The sequence below is a fragment of the Mesoplodon mirus genome (assembly GCF_964341445.2).
Source record: "Mesoplodon mirus genome assembly, chromosome: 15".
Taxonomy (NCBI): domain Eukaryota; kingdom Metazoa; phylum Chordata; class Mammalia; order Artiodactyla; family Ziphiidae; genus Mesoplodon; species Mesoplodon mirus.
This window is the reverse complement of record NC_138991.1, coordinates 4979294-5000048: the sequence shown is the minus strand read 5'-3', so window position 1 is coordinate 5000048 and position 20755 is coordinate 4979294. Positions and strand designations below refer to the sequence as shown.

Sequence of the window (20755 nt, the reverse complement as noted above, 5' to 3'; positions counted from 1 at the left end):
GTACCACGCAGGCAGGGGGTGGCAAAACGTGGCGCTGTCCTCCCGACACTCTGTAGAGCCCTGGCGGGGAGGACCTGCCCTGCAAGGTGGGACACGCGCACAGAGGCTCCCGGGGCCAGAGACGGAAAACTGGGGAGCTGTCCTCCCGACACTCTGTAGAGCCCTGGCGGGGAGGACCTGCCCTGCGAGGCGGGACACGCGCACAGAGGCTCCTGGGGACAGAGGCGGAAAGCTGGGGAGCTGCCTGCCCCTCACCGTCTGCACCGGGTGAGCAACCGCCGGAGCTCGAGGGCTCCTAAGAGGCTAGAGAGAGAACGTTTTGGGGAAGTGAAAGCACAGGAAATTCCAATTTGTAGAGGAAGTAATGAGACTGGCAGCTCATCGCAGTGATGGGGATGCAGGGGAATAGCAACGGGACCCAGAAATGTGCAGGCAGAGTCGCAGGTGATAAGACAGGAACTGGTTATAAAGAGGCGAGCCTGGGAGACTGGAACCCCGGAGGCCTGCCAGCAGAGAAGTTTCTGAACAGGTGCTGTTGTTCTAAGCCACCCAGTTTGTGGTACTTTGTTCTGGCAGCCCCAGGAGACTAACACTGCAAGCAGGAAAAGGGGAGAGGACAGCGTGCTCATGAGCACAGAGATGAACTCTGGGGAGAAGTCCCGGGTGACAGCATGGGGGCGGCGGGTGGATGGTGGAGTGCGAGCCTGAAGGGCCAGCGAGGTGGGAGTGGGAAAGGCTTCCAGGTCCCACTAAGACTTCTGGCAGCTACTCCGGCACCGTGGGAGCCCCAGGGTGGAAAAGCAGAGGAGTGACAAGATCGTCTTGGCCTCAGTGAGGGTGACAGTTTAGAAACCTCGAAGGGCTCTAAATGCTGAGAGCAGGCAAGGGGCTCCTGCGCAGCGACGCTTCCAGCTGTGACCAGGCATGGGCTTGGGGGCAGGGGACAGAGGAGAGGGGGTCCCTGCATGCATGTGGTCACAGAAAATCAAAGATGACTCGGGATCTTTGCCTCCAGGCACCAGTAAATAAAACAGAGAAAATAAGACTGAAGGTAAAGAGACCAGGTTTGGGTGCTGGAAGAGTTGAACTCTGCGGATCTGATGCAGTAGATCTCTAGGGACAGCCAGCCACTGGGCTCTGGGGGAGGAGGTCAGCGACGCACCAACTCCGGAGGCCCGGCTGAGACGCGGCGTCCTGGTGTTCGCACGCACAGGGACCTCCCCAGGCCCAGGGGCGCAGATGAGACCCGGCACCACAAGAGAAAAAGACCAGACAACAGCCTGAAGGGCGGGCGAGGACCAGGGCTGGTGATGGAGACTGGTGAAGACACAGGCAGGGAGGGAAAGGCGGGGAGACACTTCCGAGCCCAACAGGTGACACTGCAGTGGCACGAATGCTGTGCCTGACTTGCGCTGTGCAATGATGACCAGTGGGGCCTCCTGGGCAGGGGATCAGCCTCTTTGAGCCTCAATCTCTTCACCTGTAGAAGTGGGCAATGATAGTACCTATCTCACAGGTGGCTGTGGGGATGAAACGACCTCATATACATAAAGGACAGTGTCTGGGGCATATCGGGATGGAGCAACAATAATTGCTGAGTGGGCGTCCAAGAAAGGTTTCTTCAAAGCCACAAAAGTAGTTAACAGTGGCAAATGGGGCAAAAGGATCAAACAAAGGAAAAAGGAAGTCACTGGACAAATCGATGGTGAAAAAAATAGAAATGCAACACCATAAAATAGTTCAAGTGAGTGACCAAGAGCTCTCTGGATCAACGGGGATAGATCTTAAAAACGGGGAGAATAAAAGTAGGTGGCAGAAGGGAAAATACAGCCTGATGTCATTTATGTAAGGTTTTAAAGCACCTGAAACAAGACACTCTCTTATTCAGGGCCACTTACACTGGTGGTGTGACTATAAAACCCGGCATGGAAGGGACACACCAAGCCAGGGTGGCAGGTTCCTACAGAAAAGGGAGAAGGGGGAATGGATGGAGGAGGGGCCCCATGCAGTTTTCACCATATCTGCAACTTATAAATAAAAATAAAAAGGTTTGGGGCTTCCCTGGTGGCGCAGTTGTTGAGAATCTGCCTGCCAATGCAGCGGACACAGGTTCAAGCCCTGGTCTGGGAGGATCCCACATGCTGCGGAACAATTAGGCCCGTGAGCCACAACTACTGAGCCTGCGCGTCTGGAGCTTGTGCTCCGCAACAAGAGAGGCCGCGACAGTGAGAGGCCCGCGCACCGCGATGAAGAGTGGCCCCCACTTGCCACAACTAGAGAAAGCCCTCGCACAGAAACGAAGACCCAACACAGCAAAAATAAATTAATTAATTAATAAAAGAAAGCTGTTGTATGTAGAAAACTTTTAAAACTAATAAAATAAAAATAAAAAGGTTTGAAGCAAAATTTCAAAAGGTTAAACATTTCTCAAATATAGGCGGTTAGGGATATGGGTGTTTATGACATAATCCTCCCATGTGATTAAAATATTTTATGAAATTTTATAAATTAAAACTATTTTTGAAAAAAACCAAAACATCAGATTTCACAATGAGATTAGTTGAGTCCAAGCAAGATACCTCTCACTGGCTTCAGGACCACCAGCTGCAGTACAACAAGCTGACCCCTGAACGGGAGCCCACAGAGGGTCAAGGCCACAGTGCAGACAGTTGGAAAAGGAGTGATGGTGCACTCAGGGTCAAGGCCAGGGGACACAAAGATGAGGGAGACTTAGGCATGATTATAACTGAAAGAGAAAAGAGAGAGACTGGAAAATAAGCAAGCTATGAACAAGAGATGGAACCAAAGAGGGGAGGGAAGACATCAGACTGGAGAAGGAGGTCGGACGGCCGTTCCCCTGAGACAGAGGCAAGGAGCTCAGGACAGCTACGTTACCAAAGGGAGAGTTTACAGCCAGTGCAGTTCCAAACAACTACCAGCCACCAGACCCTTTGCTAGGTCACAGAGATAAATAAAGAAGACCCAGGTCCTAGTGTCAGGGGCTCGGGGTCTAGAATGGGAGAGAAACTATTGGTTACAATGTCCAGTAGACCTGGGCAATCCCAAAACATACATACACCAGATGAGCCTCAGGAGCCCGGGCTCCCAACACACACAACCACACTTCTCTGCACCTCGGCTTCCTCACCTCTAAAACAAGGATGAACTCACCAGCATGCCCGTTCTTCCCGAGATGGTCAGGAGGAGGAAACAAGGGCACGGTACGTCACACCGTGAGAGCTCAAGAAAGGACGTGTCACGTCCCCCAACCCAGCATAGCTTCATTTTTAAGAATGCATCCAAAGGAAAAAGAAAAGCCAACAGAAAAATAAAACTGCAACTTTTGTGAAGCTCACTGCATCTACAGGACAAAAAAGCTGAAAGGAAGCTAAGCATTCAAAAAAATTAAAAATATAAAGATTATGAAGATGTACAATGTCTATGACACACAGACGAGCTTCCTAGGGTAGAAAAATCCATCCTACTCATCTATTCATCCCCAGCATGAAGCGCCATGCTCAGCTCATAATGGGCACTCAGAAGCTGTCTGAACAAATGAATGGATGAAGGAAACTGCATCGCATTATGATTAGACCTATGTAGGAAAACGTGTAAGCACCCGGAGAAGAAAATGCGAAAATAATCAAAATACTGAAGACAGGACAGTGGAGGTAGGATGATTTCTTTCCTTATTTAAAACCATCCTTGGGCTTCCCTGGTGGCGCAGTGGTTGAGAGTCCGCCTGCCGATGCAGGGGACACAGGTTCGTGCCCCGGTCCGGGAAGATCCCACATGCCGTGGAGCGGCTGGGCCCGTGAGCCATGGCCGCTGAGCCTGCGCGTCCGGAGCCTGTGCTCCGCGACAGGAGAGGCCACAGCAGTGAAAGCCCTGCGTACCGCAAAAACAAAAAGAAATATGATAATAAGAATGCGTGCCATCTACCTTCCTATGTGATTAAAGAAAGTGGGCACAAAAAGACCTTTTGTTCTTGAGTCACTTAACTCTAAGCAGCTGTTTTCTGAATTATGAATGTCAGCTAAAATAAGACGAAAGAGAATTTGCTACAAAGACCCTAAGGTTATAATGTTTCACACCTGGTTGTTTGGATCTGTGAGGCACCGCACCACGATGGGTACGAGATGTTCAGAGAGCACCACGGGAAAATCGGATCTGTTTTCTTGTAGAAAAATGGTAAGAGGAGGAATTTGTTCCAGCAGCTCAGCCCGCACTGTGGGCTCTGCAGCAATAAAAAAATGAGACAAAGAATTATATAAGAATAAGCCAAGCATCTTATAGAGTATATATTGATAGTTTCTAGCTTTTCTTACTAAAATACTTCATCAAGGAAATTAGACAAATGCAGGTTAAAAATCATTTCCCATTTAGGGTATTTATGCCACAGATGAGCTTAAAAAGCTGATAAGCTATACGGCAATATAAAAACATAAAAAGAAGAGAGAATGACAACTCTATTATAACAAGCCATATATAAATCAAGGAGGGAGCAAGAGGTCTGCATGCCGGGCCAGCGTCCAAAACCCATTACAACTAACGGCATACATGCGAGACCTATGGGTTGTGCTTATTTAAATTCCAGCCAGAATGTATACATTATAAATAATTCTTTCATAAATGCACTCCCCCACAATCCTTGCACCCCAATTATTTCTAAGGCAAAGCATTAAACAAAAGAGCGGCTCTACCTCCAATATACCACATTAAATTTAACACAAATATATAATTGCTTCAGCACTGTAAATGGTGACTCATTTACAAAGAGTACCCATTTAAGGACTCAAAACATCCACTTGGGCCTTTTTAAAAGCGTTGTGTCATACTCATATGAATATTTTAAACTAATATGGGAGCTATATGGAAGGGCTTATTTTTCTATTTTCGGTTAAAATGATCAAAATCTAAAGCAAGCCAATCAGCTATCAAAGCTTATATACAGGGCTTCCCTGGTGGCGCAGTGGTTGAGAGTCCGCCTGCTGATGCAGGGGACACGGGTTTGTGCCCTGGTCCAGGAAGATCCCACATGCCACGGAGCAGCTGGGCCCGTGAGCCACGGCTGCTGAGCCTGCGCATCCGGAGCCTGTGCTCCACAACGGGAGAGGCCACAACAGTGAGAGTTCCACGTACCGCAAAAAAAAAAAAAAAAAAAAAAAAAAAGCTTATATACAATATCTTGGAAATGTACAACTTAAAAATAAAAGTATACAATCCTTGCACAAACCTGCATCTCCTGACAATCTGACCACGATCTCCATTACCATTATGAAGTCTTCTTCATTGTTACTGAAGTCCCGGAAGATATCAAGCAGCCCTCTGGCAATAACCTGACTGTGGAAGCGAGAAAGGATCCATACAGTTATGTGTGCTAATTCCGGCATGTGCTACGAGCAGGTAATACAATCATGGGGGAAAGGAAAGTCAGCCACCTCCGCCCAGAGAGAGAAGACACAGTCAAGGAACATCCTATAAGAAGAAGACCCATATCCTCCAGTCTGGAGGTGGAAACTGTCCACCTGCACAAAAGAAAACCTTTTTCTCCTTTTCTGACTGAGTCTTCAGGCCTAGATAGACTTGGAAAAGAGGTCCCATGACAGCGGGAGGGAATTAAGTGACCAATAAAATGCAGAAGGAAATGGTCCAAAGGGACATCCGATGGCCATCTCAATCTCGAATGGCCTCTACCCTCTAGAGGTCAGTAGCAGCCCCCTGGCTGCCCCCTCCCCATGATGTGACAATCAAAAATGTCTCTATATATTGCCAAATGTCCACTGGGGGCAAAATCACCCCTGGTTGAGAACCACTGCATTAAAGGATGCTGGGCAAAAGGCATAAAGGAACTCTCTGTACCATCTTTACAACAATTCTGTAAATGTGAAGTTACTTCAAAATAAGGTTCAGAGACAAAACAAAGACCAAAAAAAGCCACAATGGGGTAACATGACCCTCACTAGAATAACTAAAATTATAATAACAATACCTAGTGCTGATAAAGATATGGAGCAACAGGAACTCACAGATTTTGCTTGTGGGAATGCAAAACAGCACAATTGTTATTTGGAATGCAACTTGTTATTTGGAAAACAATTTGGCAGCTTCTCAAAAAGTTAAATGCACACTTATCATTCAACACAGCAATTCCCTCTTAGGTATGTACCCACATGAAATAAAAATATATGTCCACACAAAGACTTGTACACAAAGGTTCATATTAGCATCATTCATCATAGCCACAAGATGGAAAAAATCTCAATATTTGTCAATTGGGGAATGCATACACAAAACACAGAATATCCATACAATGGAATATGACTCAGCAATAAAAAGAAGAGAACTTCTGGTAACAACAGGGAGGAATTTCAAACGCATTTTGCTAAGTAAAAGAAGCCAGCAGAAAAGACTACATACCACATGATTCCATTTATAGGAAATTCTTAAAAAGGCAAAACCTTAGCATCAAAAAACAGATCAGTAGTTGCCTGGGCCAGTGGTGGTGAGAGAGGGGGAGACTGACTGCAAAGAGGCCAACAAGGAAACAAGGGGCTGATGGAAATGTTCAAACTTGACCATGGGGATGACTGCACGAGTGTATGCATCTACCCCAAGTTCACCTCACTGGACGCTCTAAGTGGGTGGATTTTATTGCATGAAAAGTATGCCTTGATAAAGGTGTTTGTTTCAAAGACACTGATGAGGAGAAAAGTCAGTGGGATCAACAGTGGCTAACGGTGGCCTGGAGGCCTTGGTGTGCCCTCAAAGAGGGACTGGCGTTCCTGATGGGTGTCTTGGAGCAAATGGAAAGGAGCCTCTGTCTGCCTCTGTCTGCTCCTCTGGGTACCTGACAATCTAGAAATAATACACGTCTCTGTGTCATTTCTGGCCAAGCATCGGGAGAAGAGCTGAAGTCAAAAACCCACCTTGATTTTCAGAAAAAGATAACTAGAAATGTGGAATTCAAAAAGGCATCTTTTGGCCCAGCATACTACGGGAAGAAATCCATCAGCTCGAGCCTGCCCATGGAGAGACTTATACCACCCCTGGGATGAAAGGTCGAGATCTGGCAGCCAGGAGGTTTGGGGAAGCCAGAACAGACACTATAACGTCCCTGATTACATTTCACTGGACCACATTCATGGCAGCCTCCCAGGGGAAATCAAGCAACTAAGATCCCCAATCTGCTTGTAGGGCCATAGAATGGATAGACAGAGCTGCATCCAGCCTCAAGTGGTCACAGGAGGCCTGCCCTCTTAAGGAAAGCAAGGAAAGGGGTAAGAGAGGGCCCTGAAGCAGGGACATATCCACCGCTGTGAATGCAGAATGAGAGAGAGGTAAAGACGCAAACAGGTTGGCGCTTTGGCACCAACACTTTGGCTGCTTGATGTTGGAATGACCTGGAGAGGTCACAGCGGATGAGCAGAGTCCACAAGCATCAGAGTCGATACTTCTGTCAGCTGTGCTAATGACAGGAAAGAACAGTGGACAACTGTGCGCCTCAGGAAAGTGTGAGGAAGCTTAAATGAGATCATGAGATCGTGCACGTGAAGCTCAGAGCATGGTACCCGGCACACGGTGAGTCCTCTAGTGCATCAGCCATCAACCATATTACGATATAAGCAAAGAATCGCAATCAAAATGCCTATCAAAAGAGGGAAGCTAAAATAAAGTATGATGCAGCTATACACTGGCATACCATACAACCTTTTTTTTTTTTTTTTTTTTTTGCAGTATGCGGGCCTCTCACTGTTGTGGCCTCTTCCGTTGCGGAGCACAGGCTCCGGACGCGCAGGCTCAGCGGCCATGGCTCACAGGCCTAGCCGCTCCACAGGATGTGGGATCTTCCCAGACCGGGGCACGAACCCGTGTCCCTTGCATCAGCAGGCAGACTCTCAACCACTGCGCCACCAGGGAAGCCCCCATACAACCATTTTTAAAGGTACCTATAGAAATGCACTGAGTTAGAAAGATGCCCATGATACATGAAATGAAAAAACAAGAGGAAGAATTTTACATACAGTATGAACCCATTTCTTAACAAAAATTATGTTTATGCATATGTGTGCAATACATGTACATATAAACACACTCACATATACGTACACTCATGTAGGAAGTGTGTGGAAGGATATACACTGAATGGCTCATGGTTACTATCTAAGATTATAGTGGGGAAGGGAGGGAGACTCTCACTGTTTAACTCCTGAAATTGCTAAATTCCAAAGAGCATGTATTATTTCTGTGAATTTTTTTTAAACATGAAGAATGAGGGTGGCTTGATTTCACATGGCAATGTTCCCTGGAAATGTCACCACTGAAGGAACCCGTGGTGTCTCTGTCCCTTCTTTCCCTCACCCACTCATGCAGTTACGATCATGAGTTTAGCCCCACTGGCTCTGGACTACGGGCAAGAAGCCTGGGGTGCAGAGACCAGCAAGTTCCAGGTCCCGCTGTGAAGGAGCTCACAGTCGAGGCCTGTAAGGAGGCAGGAAAATCGATGATGACCAACAGTGATGCGATTCTAAAGACAGAGAAGAAGGACGTGGAGGAACGAGGCAGGGAGATGAGCATGTGGATGAGCAGGTGTTGGGTAGGGAGACGCGGAGGGGTGAGGTCATCGCCCGCCGATGTGGGAACAATCAGACGAGGACTTGAAAATAAGTCTGATTCATGTGCTGCAGGTCACTGGAAGAGCTGGACGTGCTGGGGCAGTTAGGGAATACGGGGACTTTCTGTACTTTCTGCTCAGTTTTTCTGTAAACCTAAAACTGCTCACAAAAATAAAGTCTGTTAATTAAAGAAAAAATTAAAGTGAAATAAAAACCTCCCAAAAAACAAAACTGTGAGAATTCATTGACAGTGGTCTTGTGCTAACAAGAATTGTTAAAGGAAGTTCTTGAGGCAAAAGGATATCTGACAGAAATGGACAGTTTACAAAAAGAACTAAAAGGCACGAAAATGGTAAAAATAATAGCAAATATAAAAAATATTTTTCTCATTTTAGTTGCTTTAAAAAGATAGTTGACTATCTGAAGCAAATATAGTAACAAGGTATTGTAGGGTTTGTAACTTGTGCAGAGGTAAAATGTAGGAAGACAATAGGGGGCGAGGAAACAGAGGTCCACTGCTGTAAGGTTCTTATACTGCATCCTGCACTGCAGGATTATAAATTATAATTATTATTATAAAATAGAATAATTTTATTTGAACAGTTGGAATAAGCTAAAGAAATATACTATAATCTCTAGAACAACCAATAAAAAATTTTAAAAGAGGTATAACTAATAAGTCAATAGTGGAGATAAATTGGAATTATTAAAAAACTCATTCAATTTTTCTTAAAAAGGCAGGAAAAGAGGAAAATACCAGGAAAAATTGAGACAAACAGAAAACAAAGTGCAAGACAGTAGATTTAAACTGAACCATATCAAAAGTAACAAATGTAAATGAGCTAAACATTCAAATTAAAAGGCAGATTGTTAAACTGGATAAGAAAGCAAGACCCAACTATATGCTTTCTACAATAACCAGGCTTTAAATATAAGACATAGGAAGGTTAAAAACAAAAGTATAGGCAGAAATATACCATACAAACACTAATCAAGAGAAAGCGGGAGTATATATATTAATATTAAACATAGTAAGCTTCAGAAAAAGGAATATTACTAGAGATAAAGAGGGACATTTCACACTGATCAAGATATCAATTTATTCAAGAACACAGGGCAATACTAAGTGTGAACACAGCTTCGAAATACACAAAATGAAAACTGTTAGAATTGAAAGAAAAACAGATAAATCCATGATTATAGTCACAGATTCCAACATTCCTCTCTCAGTGATTGACAGAACAAGAAGACAGAAAATAAACAGGAATAAAGAAGACCTGAATAATGTTTTCAAACAACTTTCCAAGTTGACATTGATAGGATACTCTACCCAAAAACGTTGGGATGCACATTCTTTTCAAGCACACATGAAACATGCAACAAGTTAGAGTAGATTTCTGAGCCACAAAACAAATCTCAGCGACTTGTAAAGAAGAGAAATAATACAAAGTATGTTCTCTGACCACAAAAGACTTAAACTAAGAATCAAATAACAGAAAGATACCTGAAAAATCATCAAATATTTCTAAATTAATCAATATACTTCTAAATAACTCATTGGTCAAAGGAGAAATCATTATGGATGTTAAAAATACTCTATAATAAAAGGTAATGAAAAATATTGCCTATCAGAACTTGAGGATGCAACTAATATAATATTTAAGTATTTATAATACTTAATATAGTACTTAATAGCAATCTTAAAATGTAAAATGCAGATGTTATAAAGGAAAGGCCAAGAAAGTAAAATGTTAAGCATTCCTCACAAGATGTAAGAAAAAGAACAGCAATTAAATTCCCCCCCAAAAGAAAACTCCAAGGAAGAAAAAAATACAGATTAGAGTAAAAATTACTGAACTAGAAAATGAACATATAACAGAGGAATTCAAAGACAAAACTTGATTCTTCAAAATAACTAATGAAATTGATAATCCTCTGGTAAAAATCATCTAGGGAAAAAAAAAGAGAAAAGGCAACAAGTGCCAACAACAGGATGGAAAATGGGGCCATACTACAGATTTCACAGACAATAAAAAGAAAATTACCATTTTCCAACACACAAAAGAAAATTACCATTTGCCAACAGACAATGAAATAACAGATCTAAGTGGTGATTATTTGTGACCATTAAAATCATTAGAAGAAAGGCTGGTAAGGAATTTTGTAGTGAAAGAATCGAACACCTGTGCCCACTGCTCAATATTAACATCTCGACCAGACCTTGCCTCCTGATGTTTTGTAATAAAAAGTACACAAGACAACATATGAAGTATGGTTTAAAAGAAAATTGAAGCAGAATCTAATCAAGTCTCCAAGTTTAATTTTCAGTTTACAGAAAATACAGAGAACAAAGGAACACATGAAATTACACCATGAGAATAATGACCACCAAATCCAGAATGTGGAAAATTCTACAAGACTAATGACCCCTTTCTTTAAGAGGGACTTCCCTGGTGGTGCAGTGGTTAAGAATCTGCCTGCCAATGCGGGGACATGGGTTCGATCCCTGGTCCAGGAAAATCCCACATGCCGTGGAGCAACTAAGCCCATGTGCCACAACTACTGAGCCTGCGCTCTAGAGCCCGCGAGCCACAACTACTGAGTCTGCACTCTAGAGCCCGTGAGCCACAACTACGGAGCCCACATGCCACAACTACTGAAGCCCGCGTGCCTAGAGCCCATGCTCCACAACAAGAGAAGCCATCACAATGAGAAGCCCATGCACCACAACGAAGAGTAGTCCCTGCTCACTGCAACTAGAGAAAGCCTGTGTGCAGCAACAAAGACCCAATGCAGCCAAAACAAAAGACTAACGACCCCTTCAACAAATAAATGATGTAGGAGGAAGATGACAGGGAGAATCAATTAGAGAGTAAAAGAGATTTAAGATCAAAAGGAAAACAACTATAAACAAAAAAAGACTTAAGGGCTTCCCTGGTGGCGCAGTGGTTGAGAGTCTGCCTGCTGATACAGGGGACACGGGTTCGTGCCCCGGTCCAGGAAGATCCCACATGCCGCGGAGCGGCTAGGCCCATGAGCCATGGCCGCTGAGCCTGCGCGTCTGGAGCCTGTGCTCCGCAGCGGGAGAGGCCACAACAGTGAGAGGCCCGCGTACCGCAAAAAAAAAAAAAAAAAAAAAGAAATGATACAATTTACATTAGCCTAAAAGATCAAATACCTAGAACTAAATCTAACAAGATACAAAAGATCTCTACAACAGAAAACCATGTATTATAGTTTTATAGTTATTTATGTGTATGTTTATACATGTATATGTATATATGTGTATACACACACACACACACACACACACACACAGGGAAAGTGAAGAAAATCTTAAAAAATGGAAGGAGTGGACACCTAGATATTGTAAGGATATCAATTCTTTACATATTGATTTATAGATGCAATGCAATTGCAGTGAAAATCCCAGCAGGTTTTTTTTTCTAGAAACTGATAAACTGGTATTAAAATACACTTGGAAATGCAAAGGGCCAACAGCAGCCAGGACAATCTGGAAGAACAAAGTGGGATAGCAAGGTATCAGGTAATCTCTCTGATACCAAGACTTTGATGACAAAGTTGCAGTAATGAGGACGGTGGGGTCCTGGTGCTACGACAGATACACAGACAATGCAGCAGACTAGAGAGTCCAGAAACGGACACCTGACTGAAGACAAAGGTGGCAATGCAGAGCAGAGATCAAAGCGCTCTCAATAAATGGGCCTGGGTTAACTGGAGACCACAGGAGGGAAATGAAACTTGAACTTGTCCCTCACATCATACCAAACAAGAAAAGCAATTCCAGGTGGACTGTGGCTCCCAGTGTGAACGGGAAACAACAAAACTTCAGGAAGACAGTGTAAGAAAATACGCTAGTGGCCTGGGGGGAGGCAGACGTCTCTTACACAGGACATGAAAAGTAGAGACCCTAAAAGAGAAAGTTGCTAAACCGTGGACTATCTGCCTCAATGAAGAGCGGCTCATCAAAAGACGCCGCTCGGGCCTCCCTGGTGGCGCAGTGGTTGAGAGTCCGCCTGCTGATGCAGGGGATACGGGTTCGTGCCCCGGTCTGGGAGGATCCCATATGCCGCGGAGCGGCTGGGCCCGTGAGCCATGGCCGCTGGGCCTGCGCATCCGGAGCCTGTGCTCCGCAACGGGAGAGGCCACAACAGTGAGAGGCCCGCGTACCGCAAAAAGAAAAAAAAAAAAAAAAAAAAAAAAGACGCCGCTCGCAGCACCCTCACTTCCCCAGCTGTAGCTCTGGGATACTAACTGGGCTCGCTCAGTACCACTTGCTGTGAGCCTTCTATGATTTAACAGATGTAAAGGCAGAGACTATAATTTTTTAAAGGAGTAGTAAGATAGACAGTGAGTAGGAACCAGTCTTAACAGAACCTGTCCTTCAGGGAAGGGATGCGGGGAGGGCCGGGTAGAGTCCGCAGGACTGTCAGAGTGAGAGAGGGTTTTTAAGTGGAAGGAAAGGGCCCGTAGAAGGGGTGACAAGGAAGAGACAAGAAGACGGAGGGAGACGGGAGACGAGAGAGCGCCTTCTCCTCTGAGGGAGGAGGGAAGTGCCGGCAGATGCAGGTTTGGGCGGATTGGGAACCCAAAGGGATGCCTTAGTCTCTGCTTTCCTCCTGAAGGAAGAGTCAAGGTCGTCTGCTGAAGGGAAGAGGCGTCGGCTGAGCCCGGAGGAGGGTCCTGCCAGCACCGTGAGGCGTGACAGCAGGATGTGCAGGACAAGTGGCACAAAGGTCCCTGAAGCCCAGTGCCGTCAAGACACAAGACGGGCGAGCAACGCACCGACCGATGCTTCTCAATTGCGGGACACGTTTTACTTTTCTGAGCACCGTACATGTGAAGGAAAGCCAGTTAGCAATCCTGATTATTTAAATCCCATTAAATTTCACCACTGTCTCCTTCCTGGCTTACCGGGTGGTCAGTAAAACAACAACAAGAATAATGGGAAACCCTAATAACGCAGTGCTGTTCGGGCAGACTCCCAGCATCCAGGGGACAGCCCGTATTCCACCTCCACCATGCATCCTGCAAGGCTGTCACAGACAGGTGGCCTCCAGTGGCCCCTTAACCGTATGCAGGCCAGGCACAGCTTACCGGTTGAAGATGTTGCCGCTGAAAAAGTGTACTTTTCCAGGCGAGCAAGTGTAGGCAGGTTTTCCTGGCCCAGAACGTCCAAGAAGGCTGTCATCCTCCTGCCGTCGCACGAGGGACCGTAGTCCTCAAATCCATCTAGAGGGGAAGAGGGGAACCACACTCGTAAGTGCGCACCAACTGGGACTGGTCACACCTGGGCAAGACGGGGCCGGTCGCACGCCTTCTACTTTCGCAGGCCTTCCCGGCTGAAGCCTCTGAGTATGGCAGACTTGACAATGCATGGAAAATGCAGGGGGCAGGTTAATAAACCAAGGGAAGGGTGATGAGACCAGAGCCTTCGAGAAGGGCCAAACGCCCTCCCTTCAGGGCTGCTGGTCTGATGCACTCTCACCACTGTAGACAGGACCCTCTCTGCCTTCTGGGACACAGGAGCAAGTGAACAAAGCACTCGCCCCTATGAAAACTGGCCACGGAGCTCTACGCAAACACATTTAAAACGGTCGAAAGAAAAAGAAGTTTGACCCCTAAGCGAGAATCTGATGGCAAGTCCTCGGCGCCGTACCTTGTCGTGGCCTAAACGTCCTCACTATGCAGCTTCACCCACTCCGTGACATCGAGTCCCATCAACCCTCAGCCCTGGCCTGGCAACACCCAACCAGACCCCTGCACATGGATGTCTAACGGGTGCCTCCAACTCACTCTGGCCAAAAGTGAGCCAGCTGTCACACTGCCTCTTCCTCTCCAAGCCTGCTCCCCCGTACCCCCAGCTGAGGGCAGGCATCCCCTCCCTCCAACGTAACGCCATACGTCCGAATGGAATGAATCCCCCAACTTCTATGTATTAGCTGCGTGACCAGAGTAAGTGACTTCACCTGTCTATGCTCCCATATTCTAACATGTAGGGTGCATACAAAACCCTACCCTTGCCCAGTCCAGATGTTGGAACAAATGAGTTCGTGCAAGGCAAGACCAACGGGATCTGGCCCCTCATGACCTGGCCTTGACCCTGGCCACCACCTTCTACGCACCCACGCGTCAGGGGTGGAAAGGCTTCCCTCCTATCCCCTGAATAGAAATAGCTGGGCGAGAAGCGCTACTGAAAAAAAGCAAGAGGGTTCCTACGTGGCAGATAGAAAAACCACGGTTAATTTAGGCAGTAACTGATAATAGTTGAAAACAAGAGATGACAAGTTTGCACCTAGGTGCTTACTCTTCTTTGAAACATTAACCACATTTTTTTCTCAACTAATTCTTTTAGGCTAGTAATTAGAGCCTATTAAAAATGTACACTGTATAATAGTTACCCAGATAATTCTTACACATAATTAGACATTTCTAGAAAAAAATGTGTGTGCCACGATCAACGACGTCATTTTCCTGCAGGGTCCCTCCTGGGAGCACCAGGCCCCTAACCACAGTCACGTGGCATGGGCTATTCTCAGTACCTTTCGGGACCCAGGAAGAATATGCAACCTCCAACCCACAGACAGTCACGGAGCACTGCGGTCCCGGCCTGGAGTGGGCTTTAAAACACCGAGTTCAAAACAGACAGCTTTGGGACCTGATGATGTCCACAGACATACATGCCCTTTTCACATATACAACCTTTCATAAGGATCAGGTTTCAAAACATCCTCTGAGGCCCAACCGTGTACTTCATGGGTTAAGAACTCCTGTTTAAAAGTAAAAGAAAATATTTCTTCAAAAAACTCTGCTTATGGGCTTCCCTGGTGGCACAGTAGTTGCGAGTCCGCCTGCCGAGGCAGGGGACACGGGTTCGCGCCCCGGTCCGAGAAGTTCCCACATGCTGCGGAACAGCTGGGCCCGTGAGCCATGGCCACTGAGCCTGCGCGTCTGGAGCCTGTGCTCCGCAACGGGAGAGGCCACAGCAGTGAGAGGCCTGCGTAACCCAAAAACAAAACAAAAAAAAAACTCTGCTTATCAGAGACCTAAAGAACTTAGCAATTCATTCTACAAAAGAATAACTGTTATTAGAGAACATGAATGATTCTACTACACTAACTATAGAAAACTACACTAACTATATACATGGAAATAAAAGCCATAAGCCATAAAATATTGGATAATAACTAAACTTTATTGTTTACCTCCTATAGGCCGGAACTGTGCTAAGAGCTTTCTGTACAGCAGTAGTTCACTAAACCCTGACAATAACCCTATTAGCCCACGTTTCCGTTAAGGGAATTGCAGCTCAGAGAGGCTAAGAAGGCTGCCGAAGGTCACGCAGCTACAGAGCGGCAGAGTCAGAATCTGAACGCAAACAGTCAGACTCTAGATGTTGCACTATGCTGTCCTGCCAGAAAGGAAACCGAAATTTTAATTTTAACTTTCAAAGAAATCCCTCCCTCCTCCCTGCCCGGGATTCAGCCACAGTGGCGTTCCCTTAGTTCTTCAAACACACCAAAAGCCTTCATCTCGATGATTTTGTACGTGCTGTTCCCACTGCCTGGGACACTATCACTCCTTAATCACTACGCCCTACCCCAGCCTGGGTGTCACTGTCCAAAACAGCCTTTCCCTGACCTTTGGCAGAAGGCCAGTCCCTGGCTACAGCCTCTCCTGGAGCTGTGGCTCTCCCGTCCTGACGCCGCCACAGAGGTGCTGGCACCAGCTTTTGTGGCTGCTCGTGTCTGTCTCCCAGCAGCTCTGCCCGCTCCACGGAGGGGCTGTAACCCCAGCACCCAGTAGAGCACCTGACAAGTAACAGGTGCTCAATAAAAAGCAGTGCCGTGAAGGAACACCAAAAGAAACGAATGAAAATACTGAATTAAAAAAAAAAAGAATGTTATAATATAAAATCATAAAGAAGCAAGAAGGAACCTTAGCACATGCCTTGATAAATTCCCTCATTTTATATTCAGAGCCCCCAAAGCCAGCAGCAAAAACTGGAATTCTTAGAACCTAAATGTTCTGCATTCCAGCCCAGCGCTCCTTCAAGAGATGTGCAGAAAGACCTACTGAGATGAAGGCTGAAAGCACAACAAAGCCAAAGGCAAGGGTTATGGCCCCTGAGGCAACTGAAGGAAGGCGAGGGAGACTTCCGTTTCCAGCCGAGAAGGTAAAAGACCTGCAAGGTTTACACAACTAGAAAACCAGAAAAAATATCAATGAAACAAAAGTTTCCAGGCACTGGACAACAAGCAGCCCAGCACTAGGATCTCCCAGAGAAGATCTCTCCTTGTCACAAACAAGGAGAGCACTGAGGTGGCAGCGGCTGACCGCCTAGAGGGTTCTCAGCTGCAGAGCAGGAAGCGTGAGGAGGCCAGGGGAGAAGAGGGAGCCACAGAGATCAGCACAGCAGCCCCCTGAAGATAAACCACTTGTGTGTTGCTAGGAAACAACTGCTTTAGCAGAAGTTGACACCCTATGGTCAACATTTAAGACCTACATACAGCTAAGGCTAAGGCACTAGATTTCTGATGCTTTATACGGGGATAAAAAATACAGGTGGTGGGGCTTCCCTGGTGGCGCAGTGGTTGAGAATCAGCCTGCCGATGCAGGGGACGTGGGTTCGTGCCCCGGTCCGGGAAGATCCCACATGCCGCAGAGCGGCTGGGCCCATGAGCCATGGCTGCTGAGCCTGCACGTCCGGAGCCTGTGCTCCGCAACGGGAGAGGCTGCAACAGTGAGAGGCCCGTGTACCAAAAAAAAAAAAAAAAAAAAAAAAAAAAAAATACAGGTGGTGAATTTGAAACCAAGCCCCCAATATAAGACAATTGTGGAAAGGGGTCTACAGTTAAGGTGGGAATAGGGTAAAGGACGCTCACTCCTGAGAAATCAAAACCACAGCCTTGCATGACCTATGGGTTTAGAGACAGATTTACACGACTTGCAAAGTGTAGGCGCCTCACACTGAGCAACTGGGAGGATCACTATCCAGATTTATTCCAATTCCAGGCATCCCTGCTGAAGCAAACAAGCTGTTCTAAAGAGACTTACAATCCAATAAGCATGCACCTTCATAAAACAATCCCTGCTGAAGATAAATATGCAGTAAAAATTTTCAAACTATACATGGTTACAAACCATCAAGAGGAAGGGTTAACAGACACAACAAATGAGAATTTGCACCCCAAGATCAGAGATATCATAAAAAAATCTGAAGTACACTGTCACAGAATTATGCATAGAATGAATAGGACTTTTAAAGTAGACACCATAATGAAAAAAGAGGAGAGTGCAGGGTGGGAGGAACAGGCACATTTGAAAAAGAACCAAGCAGAAATGAAAAATAGAGACAATTTAATTAAAAATTCAGTAGCTGGCTTAAATAGCAGTTTCGACACAGCTCAAGAGAGAGTTAGTGAGCTGGAAGATTGATCTGACAAATCACCCAGAACACTGCACAGAGAACTAAAGAGTTGGAAAATACGGGACAGCAATTGAGGCACATGAAGAATGGAATGCTAAGGTCTAAGACAAGTTCAGTAGGAATTCCAGGACGGATTAGTGAAAATAGGAAGAGGCAATATTCAGAGATAATGGCTAACCATTTTCCAGAATATAAAAGATGAATATTCAATTTGAAGAAGTAGAAATCCTGAACTGAATGATTAATAACAAATCCATACTTGAAAGCACTGTAGAACACCAATGGCAAAGAAAAGCATCTAAAGAAAAGGGAGAAAAAGTAAAGATTAAATCTCAGACCTCGCACTTAAAAGATGTCAGAGGCATAATGTACGAGTTGAAATAGCTGGTTCTGAAATCCAACTCTGCCTCTTAGAAGGTGCCGACTCCAGGTAAATGTCTCACCTCTCTGATTCCCAGTTTCTCACTCTAGTAAAATGGATGCCTACCTCAGGTGACTGTTGTAGGGTAGGTTAAATGACAGGAGATGGACAGATAGATGTAGTTATGCAGCGTGCGACACACATAAGCGCTCTAGAAATGTCAGCTGCTGCTGTTCGTATGTCTAAGCCACTGAGCGCATTATGTCACTGGTATTGTTTATGCTTCTACCCCACCCCCCGCCCAGAGCTCAGGGCAACCACAGCAACTAGAAAGTGTGTTTCTGGGGGGGGCGGCGGGGGGAATATGAGGGGAAGCCCTCGTATTAAACTCAGCCCAAACTCTGGCTTGACCCCTAAACCATGCCCCTGTGTGGTAAACTCCAGCATAGCTGAGGCTAGAACTGAAATGAGACTTGGGGTGCTATCCACTACAGGAGAGACAGTGGGAACTGTTGGACCTCAATTTAAATGCCTACTGAAATAAAACAAAACAGAACAAAGAAATCAACACTCTTTGGAGGCATATAGCAGAATTCAGAGATTTTTACAGCACATAATATTCACTATATCCAGGTTACACTCCATAATTACTCAGTAAACAAAGAAACAGAAAACTTGAACTAGCTAAAAGAGAAAACGTCAAAGCATATTGAAAGGATCCAAATTTTAGAATTACAGACAAGGATTTTAAAACAACTATTATAAAATGCCTATGGATATAAAAGAAAATCTGCCTCTCATGAGTGAAAAGATAAGAAATCTCAGCAAAGAAATGTTAACTATAAAAAGACACGAAATAAAAATTCTAAAATTGAAACAATATCTGAAATTTAAAAATTCACTGAGCAGACTTAACAGAATGGAGATGACAAAACAATGGCCAAAAATTCCCCAAACTCGGTGAAAGAAACAAATATATAAAATCAAGGGTCTCAGCAAACCTCAAGAAGATAAATACAGTTGGCCCTTGAACCACACCGGGGTTAATCCAGGTATAACTTATAGTCTGTCTTCCAAATGCGTGGTTCCTTTGCATCCGCAGATTCAACCAACCACAGACCATGTAGCACTGAAGTATTTCTTACTGAAAAAAGACCTGTATATAAGTGGGCCTGCACAGTTCAAGTTCAAGTTCTTCAAGAGTCAACGGTACACAGAAAACCACACTTAGACACATCACAGTCAAACTGCTGATAACCAAAGAGAACCTTGAAAGCAGCAAAGAAAAACAAAAATTACATACAAGGAGTAATGATTTGAATGTCCCCTGACTCCTCAGCAGAAAGAGTGGAAGCAGAAGACCGTGGAAGCACACCTTTAAAGGACTGAAAGAAAACAACGTCAATCCAGAACTTGACATCCAGTGAAATACCTTTCAGGGAGAAAGATGAATGAAAGACACAGTCAGACTAAAAAGAAACCAAAAAAGCACACACACTGAGAATTTACTTTCTAACACACCCGGTTAAACATTGCCAGCAACGGTGGCCTGAAAGAAATGCTCGATGAAGTCCTACAGGCTGAAGAGGAGCGGTACCACTTGGAAACTTCACCTTCAAAAGGAATCAAAAGCATTGGAAGCAGTAAATGTGTGGGTAAATGTTTTAAAAATGATTTTTCCTCCTGATTTCTTCAAAAGACACACAATGGTTTAAAGCAATACAAATCAAAACTTGTAACTTCGTATTGGAGAATTTATAACACGTAGATGTACTATGCAATAAAAACGGCAACATAAAGTAGGAGGGTAAGAAATGGAACTATACAGTTGTCAGTTTTCCACATCTTACGTAAAGTGGTGCATTATTAACTCTAAGTAGACTGCTTCTGTCTCCACGGCTAGACTTGGAGGCCCTTACGCCCTGGGACCACGTCACATAATGCCTGGTACATAGCCTACACTTAATACATAGCAGTTTCTATAGAAGTCAGTCTCCCAAGGCTTTGACTACCTGGATTCAATTCATGAGAGTCTAACAGCCCCTGAGAAGCTGAGAAAGTCTAGCTTCCACCAAAAGAAACACGAGGTGCAGCAACTAGCCTAAAGCCACCTGGAGCCGCACGCACAGCAAGTTATCAAGAAACCAAGACATTAATTCATTCGCCTCTGCTTGCAAAAATGAGAGGTCTTAGTTTCAGGACAGAACGCAGGTCAAAACTATCACATAACTGCTATGATAAAATGAATACACTTCAACATCCAATACAAAGCGCATAGTTCCTCAAAAGTATTCCACCATCCTAACAATGAATATAGTAGAATTAAAT

The 20755-nt window shown here is 45.2% G+C and overlaps 1 pseudogene across 1 annotated transcript in view; it reads right to left on the bottom strand.

The window, feature by feature from the left end:
* The window catches only part of LOC309817470 (serine/threonine-protein phosphatase 4 regulatory subunit 1-like), a 62560-nt pseudogene that overhangs the window by 28733 nt on the left and 13072 nt on the right, over positions 1-20755 (bottom strand). Inside the window, exons 3-5 of the transcript XR_014296209.1 lie at positions 13734-13868; positions 5237-5343; positions 4095-4237 (exon numbers count right to left, since the gene is read on the bottom strand). The product of XR_014296209.1 is annotated as a serine/threonine-protein phosphatase 4 regulatory subunit 1-like (transcript). The remainder of the gene's footprint in view (positions 1-4094; positions 4238-5236; positions 5344-13733; positions 13869-20755) is intronic.